Below are 17,225 nucleotides of genomic sequence, written 5' to 3'. Positions count from 1 at the left end.
GCTGCAAACACATAAACTATTTCTCCTTTCTTCCCCCTCCCGTCATTTGTTTCCTTGTGCGTGCGCACTGCACCTCTCGTTCTCGTTCAAATATCAAGTAAAATGCCACAGCACCGTGACTCAAATTTGCGAATAAATCTGCGGACCATAATTAAAGTCGCGCGTAACGTCGAACGACACATCTGAAAAAAAGAAAATGGGTGCAACACGAGAACTTCCCAGGAGGTAACCCATCATTGTACTACTTTCGTCAAAGCACACTTAACTGCGGAGTTCTGATGGGATCCGGTGCATTTGTGCTGGTGTGAGCGCACCTGTTTAATTTCGGGCATAAAATACATACACTCCTTCTTCCCTTCTCCCCTCCCATCATTTGTTTCCTTGTGCATTCACACTGCACCTCTCCTTCTCGTTCTAATATCGATTAAAATGCCCCAGATTCTTGACTCACATTTGCGTATAAATCAGCGGATTGTAGTTCCAGTCGCGCTTAACGTCGAACGACCCGTCTGAAAAAAAATTGGTGCGACACGAGGACTTCCCAAGAAGTCACCCATCCGAGTACTACTCTCGCCCAAGCACACTTAACTGCAGAGTTCTGATGGGATCCAGTGCAGTAGTGCTGGTATGATACCACTTGTTTAATTTTGCGCTTCAAATACATACACACATTCTCGTTTCTTCCTCATCCCGTCATTTGTTTCCTTGTGCGTGCGCACTGCACCTCCCGTACTCGTTCTAATATCAAGTAAAATGCCACGTCACCGTGACTCACATTTGCGAATAAACCTGCGGACCATAAATCAAGTTGCGCATAACGTCGAAAGAATCATCTGCAAAAAGACGGGTGCAACACGAGGACCTCCCAAGAAAATGGGTGAAATATAAGGACTTCGCAGGAGGTCACCCATTCGAGAACTTTTTTCGCCCAAGCACCATTAACTGCGGAGTTCTGATAGAATCCGTTGTATTAGTGCTGATATAAGGACTTCGCAGGAGGTCACCCATCCTAGTGCTACACTCGCCCAAGCACCCTTAACTTGCGGAGTTCTGATAGAATCCGTTGCATTGGTGCTGGTATGATTGCTCATGTTTCATTCTGCGCTGCAAATACATACACTTTTTCTCCCTCCATCCCCCCTCCCGTCATTTGTTTCTTTGTGCGTGCACTCTGCATCTCTCCTTTTCGTTCTAATATCGATTGAAATGCCCCTGCTTCTTGACTCACATTTGCGTATAAACCAGTGGACCCTAGTTCCAGTCGCGCGTAACGTCGAACAACCCGTCTGAAAAAAAAATTAGTGCGACACCAGGACTTCCCAAGAGGTCACCCATCCGAGTACTACTCTCGCCCAAGCACACTTAACTGCGGAGTTCTGATGGGATCCGGTGCATTAGTGCTGGTATGATCGCACCTCTTTAATTTTGCGCTGCAAATACATAAACTCCTTCTCCTTTCTTCCCCCTCCCGTCGTTTGTTTCCTTGTGCGTGCGCACTGCACCTCTCGTTCTCGTTCAAATATCAAGTAAAATGCCACAGCACCGTAACTCAAATTTGCGAATAAATCTGCGGACCATAATTAAAGTCGCGCGTAACGTCGAACGGCACATCTGAAAAAAAAAAATGGGTGCAACACGAGAACTTCCCACGAGGTAACCCATCATTGTACTACTTTCGCTAAAGCACACTTAACTGCGGAGTTCTGATGGGATCCGGTGCATTTGTGCTGGTGTGACCGCACCTGTTTAATTTCGTGCTGAAAATACATACACTCCTTCTTCCCTCCCCCCCTCCCATCGTTCTAATATCGATTAAAATGCCCCTGATAATTGACTCACATTAGCGTATAAACCATCGAACCATAGTTCCAGTCGCGCGTAACGTCGAACGACCCATCTGAAAAAAAATTTTTTGCGATACGAGGACTTCCCAAGAGGTCACCCATCCGAGTACTACTCTCGCCCAAGCACACTTAACTGCAGAGTTCTGATGGGATCCAGTGCCTTAGTGCTGGTATGATGCCACTTGTATAATTTTGCACTTCAAATATATACGCTCCTTCGCTTTTCTTCCTCCTCCTGTCATTTGTTTCCTTGTGCGTGCGCACTGCACCTCCCGTACTCGTTCTAATATCAAGTAAAATGCCACGGTGCCGTGACTCACATTTGTGAATAAATCTGCGGACCATAAATCAAGTCGCGCGTAACGTCGAAAGAATCATCTGCAAAAAGACGGGTGCAACACGAGGACCTCCCAAGAAAATGGGTGAAATATAAGGACTTCGCAGGAGGTCACCCATCCGAGTACTTTTTTCGCCCAAGCACCCTTAACTGCGGAGTTCTGATAGAATCCGTTGCATTAGTGCTGGTATGATCCCTCATGTTTCATTCTGCACTGCAAATACATACACTCTTTCTCCTTCCATCCCCCCTCCCGTCATTTGTTTCCTTGTGCGTGCACTCCGCATCTCTCTTTCTCGTTCTAATATCAAGTAATATGCCCCGGCACCGTGACTCACCTATGCAAATGAACCAGCAGTTTATAATTCCATTTGCGCATAACGTCGAACAACCCATCCGAAAAAAAAATAGGTGCAACACGAGGGCTTCCTAGGTGGTGACCCATCCGAGTACTACTCTCGCCCAAGCACACTTAACTGCGGAGTTCTGATGGGATCCGGAGCTTTAGTGCGGGTATGATCGCACCTGTTTAATTTCGTGCTGCAAATACATACACTCCTTCTCATTTCTTCCCCCTCCCGTCATTTGTTTCCTTGTGCGTTCACACTTCACCTCTCATTCTCGTTCTAATATCGATTAAAATGCCCCTGCTTCTTGACTCACATTTGCGTATAAACCAGCGGACCCTAGTTCCAGACGCGCGTAACGTCGAACGACCCGTCTGAAAAAAAATTGGTGCGACACGAGGACTTCCCAGGAGGTCATCCATCCGAGTACTAATCTCTCCCAAGCACACTTCACTGTGGAGTTCTGATGGGATCCGGTGCATTAGTGCTGGTATGATCGCACCTCTTTAATTTTGCGCAGCAAATACATAAACTCATTCCCCTTTCTACCCCCTCTCGTCATTTGTTTCCTTGTGCGTGCGCACTGCACCTCCCGTTCTTGTTCTAATATCAAGTAAAATGCTACAGCGCCGTGACTCACATTTGCGAATAAACCTGAGGACAATAATTCAAGTCACGCGTAACGTCGAAAGAATCATCTGCAAAAAAATGGGTGCAACACGAGGACTTCACAAGAAAATGGGTGAAATATAAGGACTTCGCAGGAAGTAACCAATGCTAGTACTACTCTCGCCCAAGCACCCTTACCTACAGAGTTCTGATAGAATCCGATGCATTAGTGCTGGTATGATCGCACCTGTTTCATTTCGCGCTGCAAATACATACACTCCTTCTCCTTTCTTGCCCCTCCCGTCATTTGTTTCCTTGTGCGTGCGCACTGCCCCTCTCGTTCTCGTTCAAATATCAAGTAAAATGCCACGGTGCCGTGGCTCACATTTGCGAATAAATCTGCGGACCATAATTAAAGTCGCGCGTAATGTCGAGCGGCACATCTGAAAAAAAGAAAAAGGATGCAGCACAAGAACTTCCCAGGAGGTAACCCATCATTGTACTACTTTCGCCAAAGCATAGTTAACTGCGGAGTTCTGATGGGATCCGGTGCATTTGTGCTGGTGTGACCGCACCTGTTTAATTTCGTGCTGAAAATACATACACTCCTTCTTCCCTCCCCCCCTCCCATCATTTGTTTCCTTGTGCGTTCACACTGCACCTCTCCTTCTCGTTCTAATATCGATTAAAATGCCCCTGATTCTTGACTCACATTTGCGTATAAACCAGTGGACCTTAGTTCCAGTCGCGCGTAACGTCGAACGACTCGTCTGAAAAAAAATTGGTGCGTCACGAGGACTTCCCAGGAGGTCACCCATCCGAGTACTACTCTCGCCCAAGCACACTTAACTACAGAGTTTTGATGGTATCTAGTGCATTAGTGCTGGTATGATCGCACCCGTTTAATTTCGCGCTGCAAATACATAAACTCCTTCCCCTTTCTTCCCCCTCCCGTCATTTGTTTCCTTGTGCGTGCGCACTGCACCTCCCGTGCTCGTTCTAATATAAATTAAAATACTACGGTGCCGAGACTCACATTTGCGAATAAACCTGAGGACCATAATTCAAGTCACGCGTATCGTCGAAAGAATCATCTGCAAAAAAGTGGGTGCAACACGAGGACTTCCTAAGAAAATGGGTGAAATATAAGGACTTCGCAGGAGGTCACCCATCCGAGTACTTTTCTCACCCAAGCACCCTTAACTGCGTAGTTCTGATAGAATCTGTTCCATTGGTACTGGTATGATTGCTCATGTTTCATTCTGCACTACAAATACATACACTTTTTCTCCCTCCATCCCCCCTCCCGTCATTTGTTTCCTTGTACGTGCACTCTGCATCTCACATTCTCGTTCTAATATCGATAAAAATGCCCCTGCTTCTTGGCTCACATTTGCGTATAAACTAGTGGACCCTAATTCTAGTCGCGCGTAACATCGAACGACCCGTCTGAAAAATAAAATTTGTGCGACACGAGGACTTCCCAGGAGGTCACCCATTCGAGTACTAATCTCGCCCAATCACACATCACTGCGGAGTTCTTATGGGATCCGGTGCATTAGTGCTGGTATGATCGCACCTGTTTAATTTGGCGCTACAAATACATAAACTCATTCCCCTTTCTTCTCCCTCCCGTCATTTGTATCCTTGTGCGTGCGCACTGCACCTCCTGTTCTCGTTCTAATATCAAGTAAAATACAACAGCGTCGTGACTCACATCTGCGAATAAACCATAGGACCATAATTCAAGTCGAGCGTAATGTCGAAAGAATCATCTGCAAAAAAATGGGTACAACACGAGGACTTCACAAGAAAATGGGTGAAATATAAGGACTTCGCAGGAGGTAACCCATGGTAGTACTACTCTCGCCCAAGCACCCTTACCTATGGAGTTCTGATAGAATCCGTTGCATTATTGCTGGTATGATCGCACTTGTTTCATTTTGCGCTGCAAATACATACACTCCTTCTCCTTTCTTCCCCCTCCCGTCATTTGTTTCCTTGTGCGTGCGCACTGCACCTCTTGTTCTCCTTCAAATATCAAGTAAAATGTCACGGCGCCGTGACTCACATTTGCGAATAAATTTGCGGACCATAATTCAAGTCGCGCGTAACGTCGAACGACACATCTGAAAAAAAGAAAATGGGTGCAACACGAGAACTTCCCCGGAGGTAACCCATCATTGTACTACTTTCGCCAAAGTACACTTAACTGCGGAGTTCTGATGGGATCCGGTGCATTTGTGCTGGTGTGACCGCACCTGTTTAATTTCGTGCAGAAAATATATACACTCCTTCTTCCCTCCCCCCTCCCATCATTTGTTTCCTTGTGCGTCACACTGCACCTCTCCTTCTCATTCTAATATCGATTAAAATGCCCCTGATTCTTGACTCACATTTGCGTATAAACCAGCGGACCATAGTTCCAGTTGCGCGTAACGCCGAACGACCCGTCTGAAAAAAAATTGGTGCGACACGAGGACTTCCCAGGTGGTCACCAATCCGAGTACTACTCTTGCCCAAGCACACTTAACTGCAGAGTTCTGATGGGATCCAGTGCATTAGTGCTGGTATGATCGCACCCGTTTAATTCTGCGCTGCAAATACATAAACTCCTTCTCCTTTCTTCCCCCTCCCGTCATTTGTTTCCTTGTGCGTGCGCACTGCACCTCCCGTGCTCGTTCTAATATCAATTAAAATACTACGATGCCGTGACTCACATTTGCGAATAAACCTGAGGACCATAATTCAAGTCGTGCGTATCGTCGAAAGAATCATCTGCAAAAAAATGGGTGGAACACGAGGACTTCTTAAGAAAATGGGTGAAATATAAGGACTTCGCAGGAGGTCACCCACCCTAGTGGTACTCTCGCCCAAGCACCCTTAACTTGCGGAGTTCTGATAGAATCCGTTGCATTGGTGCTGGTATGATTGCTAATATTTCATTCTACGCTGCAAATACATACACTTTTTATCCCTCCATCCCCCCCTCCCGTCATTTGTTTCCTTGTGCGTGCACTCTGCATCTCTCATTCTCGTTCTAATATCGATTATAATGCCCCTACTTCTTGACTCACATTTGCGTATAAACCAGTGGACCCTAGTTCTAGTCGCGCGTAACGTCGAACGACCCGTCTGAAAAAAAAATTAATGCGACACGAGGACTTCCCAAGAGGTCACCCATACGAGTACTACTCTCGCCAAAGCACACTTAACTGCGGAGTTCTGATGGGATCCGGTGCATTAGTGCTGGTATGATCGCACCTGTTTAATTTCGCGTTGCAAATACATAAACTCCTTCTCCTTTCTTCCCCCTCCCGTCATTTGTTTCCTTGTGCGTGCGCACTGCACCTCTCGTTCTCGTTCAAATATCAAGTAAAATGCCACGGTGCCGTGACTCACATTTGTGAATAAATCTGCGGACCATAATTAAAGTCGCGTATAACGTCGAACGGTACATCTGAAAAAAAAAATGGGTGCAACACGAGAATTTCCCAGGAGGTAACCCTTCATTGTACTACTTTCACCAAAGCACAGTTAACTGCGGAGTTCTGATGGGATCCGGTGCATTTGTGCTGGTGTGACCGCACCTGTTTAATTTCGTGCTGAAAATACATACACTCCTTCTTCCCTCACCCCCTCCCATCATTTGTTTCCTTGTGCGTTCACACTGCACCTCTCCTTCTCGTTCTAATATCGATTAAAATGCCCCTGATTCTTGACTCACATTTGCGTATAAACCAATGGACCCTAGTTCCAGTCGCGCATAACGTCGAACGACCCGTCTGAAAAAAAAATTAGTGCGACACGAGGACTTCCCAAGATGTCATCGATATGAGTACTACTCTCGACAAAGCACACTTAACTGCGGAGTTCTGACGGGATCCGGTGCATTAGTGCTGGTATGATCGCACCCATTTAATTCCGCGCTACAAATACATAAACTCCTTCTCCTTTCTTCCCCCTTCCGTCATTTGTTTCTTTGTGCGTGCGCACTGCACCTCCCATGCTTGTTTTAATATAAAGTAAAATGCTACGGTGCCGTGACTCACATTTGCGAATAAACCTGAGGACTATAATTCAAGTCGCGCGTATCCTCGAAAGAATCATCTGCAAAAAAATGGGTGCAACACGAGGACTTCCTAAGAAAATGGGTGAAATATAAGGACTTCGCAAGAGGTCACCCATCCTAGTGCAACTCTCGCCCAAGCACCCTTAACTTACGGAGTTCTGATAGAATCCGTTGCATTAGTGCTGGTATAATTGCTAATGTTTCATTCTACGCTGTAAATACATACACTTTTTATCCCTCCATCCCCCCCTCCCGTCATTTGTTTCCTTGTGCTTGCACTCTGCATCTCTCCTTCTCATTCTAATATCGATTAAAATGCCCCTGCTTCTTGACTCACATTTGCGTATAAACAAGTGGACTCTAGTTCCAGTCGCGCGTAACGTCGAACGACCCGTCTGAAAAAAAAATTAGTGCGACACGAGGACTTCCCAAGAGGTCACCCATACGAGTACTACTCTCGCCAAAGCACACTTAACTGCGGAGTTCTGATGGGATCCGATGCATTAGTGTTGGTATGATCGGACATGTTTAATTTCGCGCTGCAAATAGATAAACTCCTTCTCCTTTCTTCCCCCTCCCGTCATTTGTTTCCTTGTGCGTGCGCACTGCACTTCCCCTGCTCGTTCTAATATCAAGTAAAATACTACGGTGCCGTGACTCACATTTGCGAATAAACCTGAGGACCATAATTCAAGTCGCGTATAACGTCGAAAGAATCATCTGCAAAAAAATGGGTGCAACACGAGGACTTCACATGAAAATGAGTGAAATATAAGGACTTCGCAGGAGGTAACCCATGCTAGTACTACTCTCGCCGAAGCACCCTTACCTACGGAGTTCTGATAGAATCCGTTGCATTAGTTCTAGTATGATCGCACTTGTTTCATTTCATGCTGAAAATACATACACTCCTTCTCCTTCCCTCCCCCTCCCATCAATTGTTTCCTTGTGCGTTCACACTGCACCTCTCCTTCTCGTTCTAATATCGATTAAAATGCCCTTGCTTCTTGACTCACATTTGCGTATAAACAAGCGGACCCCAGTTCCAGTCGCGCGTAACGTCGAACGACCCGTCTGAAAAAAAATTGGTGCGACACGAGGACTTCCCAAGAGGTCACCTATCCGAGTACTAGTCACGCCCAAGCACACTTAACTGCGGAGTTTTGATTGGATCTGGTGCATTAGTGGTGGTATGATCACACCCGTTCAATTCAGCGCTGCAAATACATAAACTCCTTCTCCTTTCCTCCCCCTCCCGTCATTTGTTTCCTTGTGCGTGCGCACTGCACCTCCCATGCTCATTCTAATATCAAGTAAAATGCTACGGTGCCGTGACTCACATTTGCGAATAAACCTGACGACCATAATTCAAGTCGCGCGTATCGTCGAAAGAATCATCTACAAAAAAATGGGTGCAACACGAGGACTTCCTAAGAAAATGGGTGAAATATAAGGACTTCGCAGGAGGTCACCCATCCTAGTGCTACTCTCGCCCAAGCACCCTTAACTTGCGGAATTCTGATAGAATCCGTTGCATTGGTGCTGGTATGATTGCTTATGTTTCATTCTGCGCTCCAAATACATACACTTTTTCTCCCTCCATCCCCCCTCCCGTTATTTGTTTCCTTGTGCGTGCACTCTGCATCTCTCCTTCTCGTATTAATATCGATTAAAATGCCCCTGCTTCTTGACTCACATTTGCGTATAAATCAGTGGACCCTAATTCCAGTCGCGCGTAACGTCGAACGACCCGTCTGAAAAAAAAAATTAGTGCGACACGAGGACTTCCTAGGAGGTCACCCATCCGAGTACTACTCTCGCCCAAGCACACTTAACTGCAGAGTTCTAGTTGGATCCGATGCATTAGTGTTGGTATGATCGGACATGTTTAATTTCGCGCTGCAAACAGATAAACTCCTTCTCCTTTCTTCCCCCTCCCGTCATTTGTTTCCTTGTGCGTGCGCACTGCACCTCTCGTTCTCGTTCAAATATCAAGTAAAATGCCACGGCGCCGTGACTCACATTTGCGAATAAATCTGCAGACCATAATTAAAGTCGCGCGTAACGTCGAACGGCACATCTAAAAAAAAGAAAATGGGTGCAACACGAGAACTTCCCAGGAGGTAACCCATCATTGTACTACTTTCGCCAAAGCACACTTAACTGCGGAGTTCAGATGGGATCCGGTGCATTTGTGCTGGTGTGACAGCACTTGTTTAATTTCGTGCTGAAAATACATACACTCCTTCTTCCCTCCCCCCTCCCATCATTTGTTTGCTTGTGCGTTCACACTGCACATCTCCTTCTTGTTCTAATATCGATTAAAATGCCCCTGATTCTTGACTCACATTTGCGTATAAACCAGCGGACCATAGTTCCAGTCGCGCCTAACGTCGAACGACCCATCTGAAAAAAAATTGTTGCGATACGAGGACTTCCCAAGAGGTCACCCATCCGAGTACTACTCTTGCACAAGCACACTTAACTGCAGAGTTCTGATGGGATCCAATGCAGTACTGCTGGTATGATGCCACTTGTTTAATTTTGTGCTTCAAATACATACACTCATTCTCGTTACTTCCTCATCCCGTCATTTGTTTCCTTGTGCGTGCGCACTGCACCTCCCGTACTCGTTCTAATATCAAGTAAAATGCCACGGCGCCGTGACTCACATTTGCGAATAAACCTGATGACCATAATTCAAGTCGCGCGTAATGTCGAAGGAATCATCTGCAAAAAAATGGGTGCAACACGAGGACTTCACAAGAAAATGGGTGAAATATAAGGACTTCGCAGGAGGTAACCCATGCTAGTACTACTCTCGCCCAAATACCCTTACCTACGGAGTTCTGATAGAATCCGTTGCATTAGTGCTGGTATGATCGCACCTGTTTTGTTTCGCCCTGCAAAAACATACACTCCTTCTCCTTTCTTCCCCCTCCGGTCATTTGTTTCCTTGTGCGTTCACACTTCACCTCTCATTTTCGTTCTAATAACGATTAAAATGCCCCTTCTTCTTGACTCACATTTGCGTATAAACCAGCGGACCCTAGTTCCAAACGCGCGTAACATCGAACGACCCGTCTGAAAAAAAATTAGTGCGACACGAGAACTTCCTAGGAGGTCACCCATTCGAGTACTACTCTCGCCCAAGCACACTTAACTGCGGACTTGTGATGGGATCCGGTGCATTAGTGCTGGTATGATCGCACCCGTTTAATTCAGCGCTGCAGATACATAAACTCCTTCACCTTTCTTCCCCCTCCCGTCATTTGTTTCCTTGTGTGTGTGCACTGCACCTCCCGTGCTTGTTCTAATATCAAGTAAAATGCTACGGTGTCGTGACTCACATTTGTGAATAAACCTGATGACCATAATTCAAGTCGCGCGTATCGTCGAAAGAATCATCTGCAAAAAAATGGGTGCAACACGAGGACTTCCTAAGAAAATGGGTGAAATATAAGGACTTCGCAGGAGGTCACCCATCCTAGTGCTACTCTCGCCCAAGCAGCCTTAACTTGCGGAGTTCTGATAGAATCCGTTCTATTGGTGCTGGTATGATTGCTCATGTTTCATTCTGCGTTGCAAGTACATACACTTTTTCTCCCTCCATGCCCCCTCCCGTCATTTGTTTCCTTGTGCGTGCACTCTGCATCTCTCCTTCTCGTTCTAATATCGATTAAAATGCCCCTGCTTCTTGACTCACATTTGCGTATAAACAAGGGGACCCTAGTTCCAGTCGCGCGTAACGTCGAACGACCCGTCTGAAAAAAAAATTAGTGCGACACGAGGACTTCCCAGGAGGACACCCATCCGAGTACTACTCTCGCCCAAGCACACTTAACTGCATAGTTCCGGTTGGATCCGATGCATTAGTGCTGGTATGATCGGACATGTTTAATTTTGCGCTGCAAATAGATAAACTCCTTCTCCTTTCTTCCCCCTCCCGTCATTTGTTTCCTTGTGCGCGCGCACTGCACCTTTCGTTCTCGTTCAAATATCAAGTAAAATGCCACGGCGCCGTGACTCACATTTGCGAATAAATCTGCAGACCATAATTAAAGTCGCGCGTAACGTCGAACGGCACATCTGAAAAAAAGAAAATGGGTGCAACACGAGAACTTCCCCGGAGGTAACCCATCATTGTACTACTTTCACCAAAGCACACTTAACTGCGGAGTTCAGATGGGATCCGGTGCATTTGTGCCGGTGTGACAGCACTTGTTTAATTTCGTGCTGAAAATACATACACTCCTTCTTCCCTCCCCCCCTCCCATCATTTATTTCCTTGTGCGTTCACACTGCACCTCTCCTTCTCGTCCTAATATCGATTAAAATGCCCCTGATTCTTGACTCACATTCGCGTATAAACCAGCAGACCATAGTTCCAGTTGCGCGTTACGTCGAACGACCCATCTGAAAAAAAAATGTTGTGATACGAGGACTTCCCTAGAGGTCACCCATCCGAGTACTACTTTCGACCAAGCACACTTGACTGTAGAGTTCTGATGGGATCCAGAGCATTAGTGCTGGTATGATGCCACTTGTTTAATTTTACGCTTCAAATAGATACACTCCTTCTCTTTTCTTCCTCCTCCCGTCATTTGTTTCCTTGTGCGTGCGCACTGCACCTCCCGTACTCGTTCTAATATCAAGTAAAAAGCCACGGCGCCGTGACTCACATTTGCGAATAATCCTGTGGACCATAAATCAAGTCGCGCGTAACGTCGAAAGAATAATCTGCAGAAAGATGGGTGCAACACGAGGACCTCCCAAGAAAATTGGTGAAATATGAGGACTTCGCAGGAGGTCACCCATCCGAGTACTTTACTCGCCCAAGCACCCTTAACTGCGGAGTTCTGATAGAATCCTTTGCATTAGTGCTGGTATGATCCCTCATGTTTCATTCTGCACTGCAAATACATACACTCTTTCTCCTTCCATCCCCCCTCCCGTTATTTGTTTCCTTGTGCGTGCGAACTGCACCTCTCGTTCTCGTTCAAATATCAAGTAAAATGTCACGGCGCCGTGACTCACATTTGCGAATAAATCTACGGACCATAATTAAAATCGCGCTAACGTCGAACGACACATCTGAAAAAAAGAAAATGAGTGCAACACGAGAACTTCCCAGGAGGTAACCCATCATTGTACTACTTTCGCCAAAGCACACTTAACTGTGGAGTTCTGATGGAATCCGGTGCATTTGTGCTGGTGTGACCGCACCTGTTTAATTTCGTGCTGAAAATACATACACTCCTTCTTCCCTCCCCCCCTCCAATCATTTGTTTCCTTGTGCGTTCACACTGCACCTCTCCTTCTCGTTCTAATATCGATTAAAATGCCCCTGATTCTCGACTCACATTTGCGTATAAACCAGCGGACTATAGTTCCAGTCGTGCGTAACGTCGAACGACCTATCTGAAAAAAAATTGTTGCGATACGAGGACTTCCCAAGAGGTCACCCATACGAGTACTACTCTCGACCAAGCACACTTAACTAGAGAGTTCTGATGTGATCCAGTGCATTAGTGCTGGTATGATGCCACTTGTTTAATTTTGCGCTACAAATACATACACTCCTTCTCTTTTCGTCCTCCTCCCGTCATTTGTTTCCTTGCGCGTGCGCACTGCACCTCGCGTACTCGTTCTAATATCAAGTAAAAAGCCACGGCGCCGTGACTCATATTTGCGAATAAACCTGCGGACCATAATTCAAGTCGCGCGTAACGTCGAACGACATATCTGAAAAAAAGAAAATGGGTGCAACACGAGGACTTCACAAGAAAATGGGTGAAATATAAGGACTTCGCAGGAGGTAACCCATGCTAGTACTACTCTCGCCCAAACACCCTTACCTACGAAGTTCTGATAGAATCCGTTGCATTAGTGCTGGTATGATCGCACCTGTTTCATTTCGTGCTGAAAATACGTACACTCCTTCTCCTTCCCTCCCCCTCCCATCAATTGTTTCCTTGTGCGTTCACACTGCACCTCTCCTTCTCGTTCTAATATCGATTAAAATGCCCCTTCTTTTTAATTCACAATTATGTATAAACCAGCGGACCCCAGTTCCAGTCGCGCGTAACGTCGAACGACCCGTCTGAAAAAAAATTGGTGCGACACGAGGACTTCCCAGGAGGTCACCCATCCAAGTACTACTCTCGCCCAAGCACATTTAACTGCGGAGTTCTGATGGGATCCGGTGCATTAGTGCTGGTATGATCGCACCCGTTTAATTTCGCGCTGCAAATACATAAACTCCTTCTCGTTTCTTCCCCCTCCCGTCATTTGTTTCCTTGTGCGTGCGCACTGCACCTCCCGTGCTCGTTCTAATATCATGTAAAATGCTACGGTGCCGTGACTCACATTTGCAAATAAACCTGAGGACCATAATTCAAGTCGCGCGTATCGTCGAAAGAATCATCTGCAAAAAAATGGGTGCAACACGAGGACTTCCTAAGAAAATGGGTGAAATATAAGGACTTCGCAGGAGGTCACCCATCCTAGTGCTACTCTCGCCCAAGCACTCCTAACTTGCGGAGTTCTAATAGGATCCGTTCCATTGGTGCTGGTATGATTGCTCATGTTTCATTCTGCGCTGCAAATACATACACTTTTTCTCCCTCCATCCCCCCTCCCGTCATTTGTTTCCTTGTGCGTGCACACTGCATCTCTCCTTCTCGTTCTAATATCGATTAAAATGCCCCTGCTTCTTGACTCACATTTGCGTATAAACCAGTGGACGCTAGTTCCAGTCGCGCGTAACGTCGAACGACCCGTCTGAAAAAAAATTTGTGCGACACGAGAACTTCCCTGGAGGTCACCCATCCGAGTACTACTCTCGCTCAAGCACACTTAACTGCGGAGTTCTGATGGGATCCGGTGCATTAGTGCTGGTATGATCGCACCCGTTTAATTTTGCGCTGCAAATACATAAACTCCTTCTCCTTTCTTCCCCCTCCCGTCATTTGTTTCCTTGTGCGTGCGCACCGCACCTCCCGTTCTCGTTCTAATATCAAGTAAAATGATACGGTGCCGTGACTCACATTTGCGAATAAACCTGAGGACAATAATTCAAGTCGCGCGTATCGTCGAAAGAATCATCTGCAAAAAAATGGGTGCAACACGAGGACTTCCTAAGAAAATGGGTGAAATATAAGGACTTCGCAGGAGCTCACCCATCCTAGTGCTTCTATCGCCCAAGCACCCTTTACTTGCGGAGTTCTAATAGAATCCGTTGCATTGGTGCTGGTATGATTGCTCATGTTTCATTCTGCGCTGCAAATACATATACTTTTTCTCCCTCCATCCCCCTCCCGTCATTTGTTTCCTTGTGCGTGCACTATGCATCTCTCTTTCTTGTTCTAATATTGATTAAAATGCCCCTGCTTCTTGACTCACATTTGTGTATAAACCAGTGGACCCTAGTTCCCGTCGCGCGTAACTTCGAACGACCCGTTTGAAAAAAAAATTAGTGCGACACGAGGACTTCGCAGGAGGTCACCCATCCGAGTACTACTCTCGCCCATGCACACTTAAATGCGGTGTTCTGAAGGGATCCGGTGCATTAGTGCTGGTATGATCGCATCTGTTTAATTTTGCGCTGTGAATAAATAAACTCATTTCCCTTTCTTCCACATCCCGTCATTTGTTTCCTTGTGCGTGCGCACTGCACCTCTCGTTCTCGTTCTAATATCAAGTAAAATGCCACGGCGCCGTGACTCACATTTGCGAATAAATCTGCGGACCATAATTAAAGTCGCGCGTAACGTCGAACGGCACATCTGAGAAAAAGAAAATGGGTGCAACACGAGAACTTCCCAGGAGGTAACACATCATTGTACTACTTTCGCAAAAGCACACTTAACTGCGGAGTTCTGATGAGATCCGGTGCATTTGTGCTGGTATGATCGCACCCGTTTAATTCCGCGCTGCAAATACATAAACTCCTTCTCGTTTCTTCCCCCTCCCGTCATTTGTTTCCTTGTGCGTGCGCACTGCACCTCCCGTGCTCGTTCTAATATCAAGTAAAATGCTACGGTGCCGTGACTCACATTTGCGAATAAACCTGAGGATAATAATTCAAGTCGCGCGTATCGTCGAAAGAATCATCTGCAAAAAAATGGGTGCAACACGAGGACTTCCTAAGAAAATAGGTGAAATATAAGGACTTCGCAGGAGGTCACCCATCCTAGTGCTTCTATCGCCCAAGCACCCTTTACTTGCGGAGTTCTAATAGAATCCGTTGCATTGGTGCTGGTATGATTGCTCATGTTTCATTCTGCGCTGCAAATACATACACTTTTTCTCCCTCCATCCCCCTCCCGTCATTTGTTTCCTTGTGCGTGCACTCTGCATCTCTCTTTCTTGTTCTAATATCGATTAAAATGCCCCTGCTTCTTGACTCACATTTGTGTATAAACCAGTGGACCCTAGTTCCCGTCGCGCGTAACTTCGAACGACCCGTTTGAAAAAAAAATTAGTGCGACACGAGGACTTCGCAGGAGGTCACCCATCCGAGTACTACTCTCGCCCATGCACACTTAAATGCGGTGTTCTGAAGGGATCCGGTGCATTAGTGCTGGTATGATCGCAGCTGTTTAATTTTGCGCTGTGAATAAATAAACTCATTTCCCTTTCTTCCACATCCCGTCATTTGTTTCCTTGTGCGTGCGCACTGCACCTCTCGTTCTCGTTCTAATATCAAGTAAAATGCCACGGCGCCGTGACTCACATTTGCGAATAAATCTGCGGACCATAATTAAAGTCGCGCGTAACGTCGAACGGCACATCTGAGAAAAAGAAAATGGGTGCAACACGAGAACTTCCCAGGAGGTAACACATCATTGTACTACTTTCGCAAAAGCACACTTAACTGCGGAGTTCTGATGAGATCCGGTGCATTTGTGCTGGTATGATCGCACCCGTTTAATTCTGCGCTGCAAATACATAAACTCCTTCTAGTTTCTTCCCCCGCCCGTCATTTGTTTCCTTGTGCGTGCGCACTGCACCTCCCGTGCTCGTTCTAATATCAAGTAAAATGCTACGGTGCCGTGACTCACATTTGCGAATAAACCTGAGGACCATAATTCAAGTCGCGCATATCGTCGAAAGAATCATCTGCAAAAAAATGGGGGCAACACGAGGACTTCCTAAGAAAATGGGTGAAATATAAGGACTTCGCAGGAGGTCACCCATCCTAGTGCTACTCTCGCCCAAGCACCCTTAACTTGCGGAGTTCTGATAGAATCCGTTGCATTGGTGCTGGTATGATTGCTCATGTTTCATTCTGCGCTGCAAATACATACACTTTTTCTCCCTCCATCCCCCCTCCCGTCATTTGTTTCCTTGTGCGTGCACTCTGCATCTCTCCTTCTCGTTCTAATATCGATTAAAATGCCCTGCTTCTTGACTCACATTTGCGTATAAACAAGGGGAACCTAGTTCCAGTCGCGCGTAATGTCGAACGACCCGTCCGAAAAAAAAATTAGAGCAACACGAGGACTTCCCAGGAGGTCACCCATCCGAGTACTACTCTCGCCCAAGCACACTTAACTGCAGAGTTCTGATGGGATCCGGTGCATTAGTGCTGGTATGATCGAGATGTTTAATTTTGCGCTGCAAATAGATAAACTCCTTCTCCTTTCCTCCCACTCCCGTCATTTGTTTCCTTGTGCGTGCGCACTGCACCTCTCGTTCTCATTCAAATATCAAGTAAAATGCCACGGCACGGTGCTCACATTTGCGAATAAATCTGCGGACCATAATTAAAGTCGAGCGTAACGTCGAACGGCACATCTGAAAAAAAGAAAATGGGTGCAGCATGAGAACTTCCGAGGAGGTAACCCATCATTGTACTACTTTCGCCAAAGCACACTTAACTGCGGAGTTCTGATGGGATCCGGTGCATTTGTGCTGGTGTGACCGTACCTGTTTAATTTCGTGCTGAAAATACATACACTCCTTCTTCCCTCCTCCCCTCCCATCATTTGTTTCTTTGTGCGTTCACACTG

At 46.3% G+C, this 17,225-nt stretch overlaps 3 non-coding genes and 27 pseudogenes across 3 annotated transcripts; all 30 read right to left on the bottom strand.

Moving 5' to 3' along the window:
• Nucleotides 1-197: 197 nt before the first annotated feature.
• LOC148240932 (5S ribosomal RNA) lies at nucleotides 198-316 on the bottom strand (annotated as a pseudogene).
• A 204-nt stretch (nucleotides 317-520) lies between these two features.
• LOC148240931 (5S ribosomal RNA) lies at nucleotides 521-639 on the bottom strand (annotated as a pseudogene).
• Nucleotides 640-1,298: 659 nt separating this feature from the next.
• LOC148240930 (5S ribosomal RNA) lies at nucleotides 1,299-1,417 on the bottom strand. Its single transcript, XR_015814474.1, has one exon. It is a non-coding gene; the product is annotated as a 5S ribosomal RNA (ribosomal RNA).
• Nucleotides 1,418-1,625: 208 nt separating this feature from the next.
• On the bottom strand, nucleotides 1,626-1,744 carry LOC148240929 (5S ribosomal RNA; annotated as a pseudogene).
• Nucleotides 1,745-1,909: 165 nt separating this feature from the next.
• LOC148240928 (5S ribosomal RNA) lies at nucleotides 1,910-2,027 on the bottom strand (annotated as a pseudogene).
• Nucleotides 2,028-2,589: 562 nt separating this feature from the next.
• LOC148240927 (5S ribosomal RNA) lies at nucleotides 2,590-2,708 on the bottom strand. Its single transcript, XR_015815098.1, has one exon. It is a non-coding gene; the product is annotated as a 5S ribosomal RNA (ribosomal RNA).
• Nucleotides 2,709-2,913: 205 nt separating this feature from the next.
• LOC148240926 (5S ribosomal RNA) lies at nucleotides 2,914-3,032 on the bottom strand (annotated as a pseudogene).
• A 563-nt stretch (nucleotides 3,033-3,595) lies between these two features.
• Nucleotides 3,596-3,714, bottom strand: LOC148240925 (5S ribosomal RNA; annotated as a pseudogene).
• A 204-nt stretch (nucleotides 3,715-3,918) lies between these two features.
• LOC148240924 (5S ribosomal RNA) lies at nucleotides 3,919-4,037 on the bottom strand (annotated as a pseudogene).
• A 562-nt stretch (nucleotides 4,038-4,599) lies between these two features.
• LOC148240923 (5S ribosomal RNA) lies at nucleotides 4,600-4,718 on the bottom strand (annotated as a pseudogene).
• Nucleotides 4,719-5,281: 563 nt separating this feature from the next.
• Nucleotides 5,282-5,400, bottom strand: LOC148240922 (5S ribosomal RNA; annotated as a pseudogene).
• Nucleotides 5,401-5,602: 202 nt separating this feature from the next.
• On the bottom strand, nucleotides 5,603-5,721 carry LOC148240921 (5S ribosomal RNA; annotated as a pseudogene).
• Nucleotides 5,722-6,284: 563 nt separating this feature from the next.
• Nucleotides 6,285-6,403, bottom strand: LOC148240920 (5S ribosomal RNA; annotated as a pseudogene).
• A 207-nt stretch (nucleotides 6,404-6,610) lies between these two features.
• LOC148240919 (5S ribosomal RNA) lies at nucleotides 6,611-6,729 on the bottom strand (annotated as a pseudogene).
• A 205-nt stretch (nucleotides 6,730-6,934) lies between these two features.
• LOC148240918 (5S ribosomal RNA) lies at nucleotides 6,935-7,053 on the bottom strand (annotated as a pseudogene).
• Nucleotides 7,054-7,616: 563 nt separating this feature from the next.
• Nucleotides 7,617-7,735, bottom strand: LOC148240917 (5S ribosomal RNA; annotated as a pseudogene).
• Nucleotides 7,736-8,294: 559 nt separating this feature from the next.
• Nucleotides 8,295-8,413, bottom strand: LOC148240916 (5S ribosomal RNA; annotated as a pseudogene).
• Nucleotides 8,414-8,976: 563 nt separating this feature from the next.
• Nucleotides 8,977-9,095, bottom strand: LOC148240915 (5S ribosomal RNA; annotated as a pseudogene).
• Nucleotides 9,096-9,304: 209 nt separating this feature from the next.
• LOC148240914 (5S ribosomal RNA) lies at nucleotides 9,305-9,423 on the bottom strand (annotated as a pseudogene).
• An 881-nt stretch (nucleotides 9,424-10,304) lies between these two features.
• LOC148240913 (5S ribosomal RNA) lies at nucleotides 10,305-10,423 on the bottom strand (annotated as a pseudogene).
• Nucleotides 10,424-11,313: 890 nt separating this feature from the next.
• Nucleotides 11,314-11,432, bottom strand: LOC148240912 (5S ribosomal RNA; annotated as a pseudogene).
• An 886-nt stretch (nucleotides 11,433-12,318) lies between these two features.
• On the bottom strand, nucleotides 12,319-12,437 carry LOC148240911 (5S ribosomal RNA; annotated as a pseudogene).
• Nucleotides 12,438-13,323: 886 nt separating this feature from the next.
• LOC148240910 (5S ribosomal RNA) lies at nucleotides 13,324-13,442 on the bottom strand. Its single transcript, XR_015815663.1, has one exon. It is a non-coding gene; the product is annotated as a 5S ribosomal RNA (ribosomal RNA).
• A 561-nt stretch (nucleotides 13,443-14,003) lies between these two features.
• On the bottom strand, nucleotides 14,004-14,122 carry LOC148240909 (5S ribosomal RNA; annotated as a pseudogene).
• A 561-nt stretch (nucleotides 14,123-14,683) lies between these two features.
• On the bottom strand, nucleotides 14,684-14,802 carry LOC148240908 (5S ribosomal RNA; annotated as a pseudogene).
• A 209-nt stretch (nucleotides 14,803-15,011) lies between these two features.
• LOC148240907 (5S ribosomal RNA) lies at nucleotides 15,012-15,130 on the bottom strand (annotated as a pseudogene).
• A 561-nt stretch (nucleotides 15,131-15,691) lies between these two features.
• On the bottom strand, nucleotides 15,692-15,810 carry LOC148240906 (5S ribosomal RNA; annotated as a pseudogene).
• Nucleotides 15,811-16,019: 209 nt separating this feature from the next.
• Nucleotides 16,020-16,138, bottom strand: LOC148240905 (5S ribosomal RNA; annotated as a pseudogene).
• A 561-nt stretch (nucleotides 16,139-16,699) lies between these two features.
• LOC148240904 (5S ribosomal RNA) lies at nucleotides 16,700-16,818 on the bottom strand (annotated as a pseudogene).
• A 207-nt stretch (nucleotides 16,819-17,025) lies between these two features.
• LOC148240903 (5S ribosomal RNA) lies at nucleotides 17,026-17,144 on the bottom strand (annotated as a pseudogene).
• Nucleotides 17,145-17,225: the final 81 nt, after the last annotated feature.

Source organism: Carica papaya, chromosome 8 (assembly GCF_054855325.1).
Source record: "Carica papaya isolate Zhongbai chromosome 8, ASM5485532v1, whole genome shotgun sequence".
Lineage (NCBI taxonomy): Eukaryota > Viridiplantae > Streptophyta > Magnoliopsida > Brassicales > Caricaceae > Carica > Carica papaya.
Note: the sequence above shows the minus strand (reverse complement) of the source record. Positions and strands in the feature narration are given on the sequence as shown.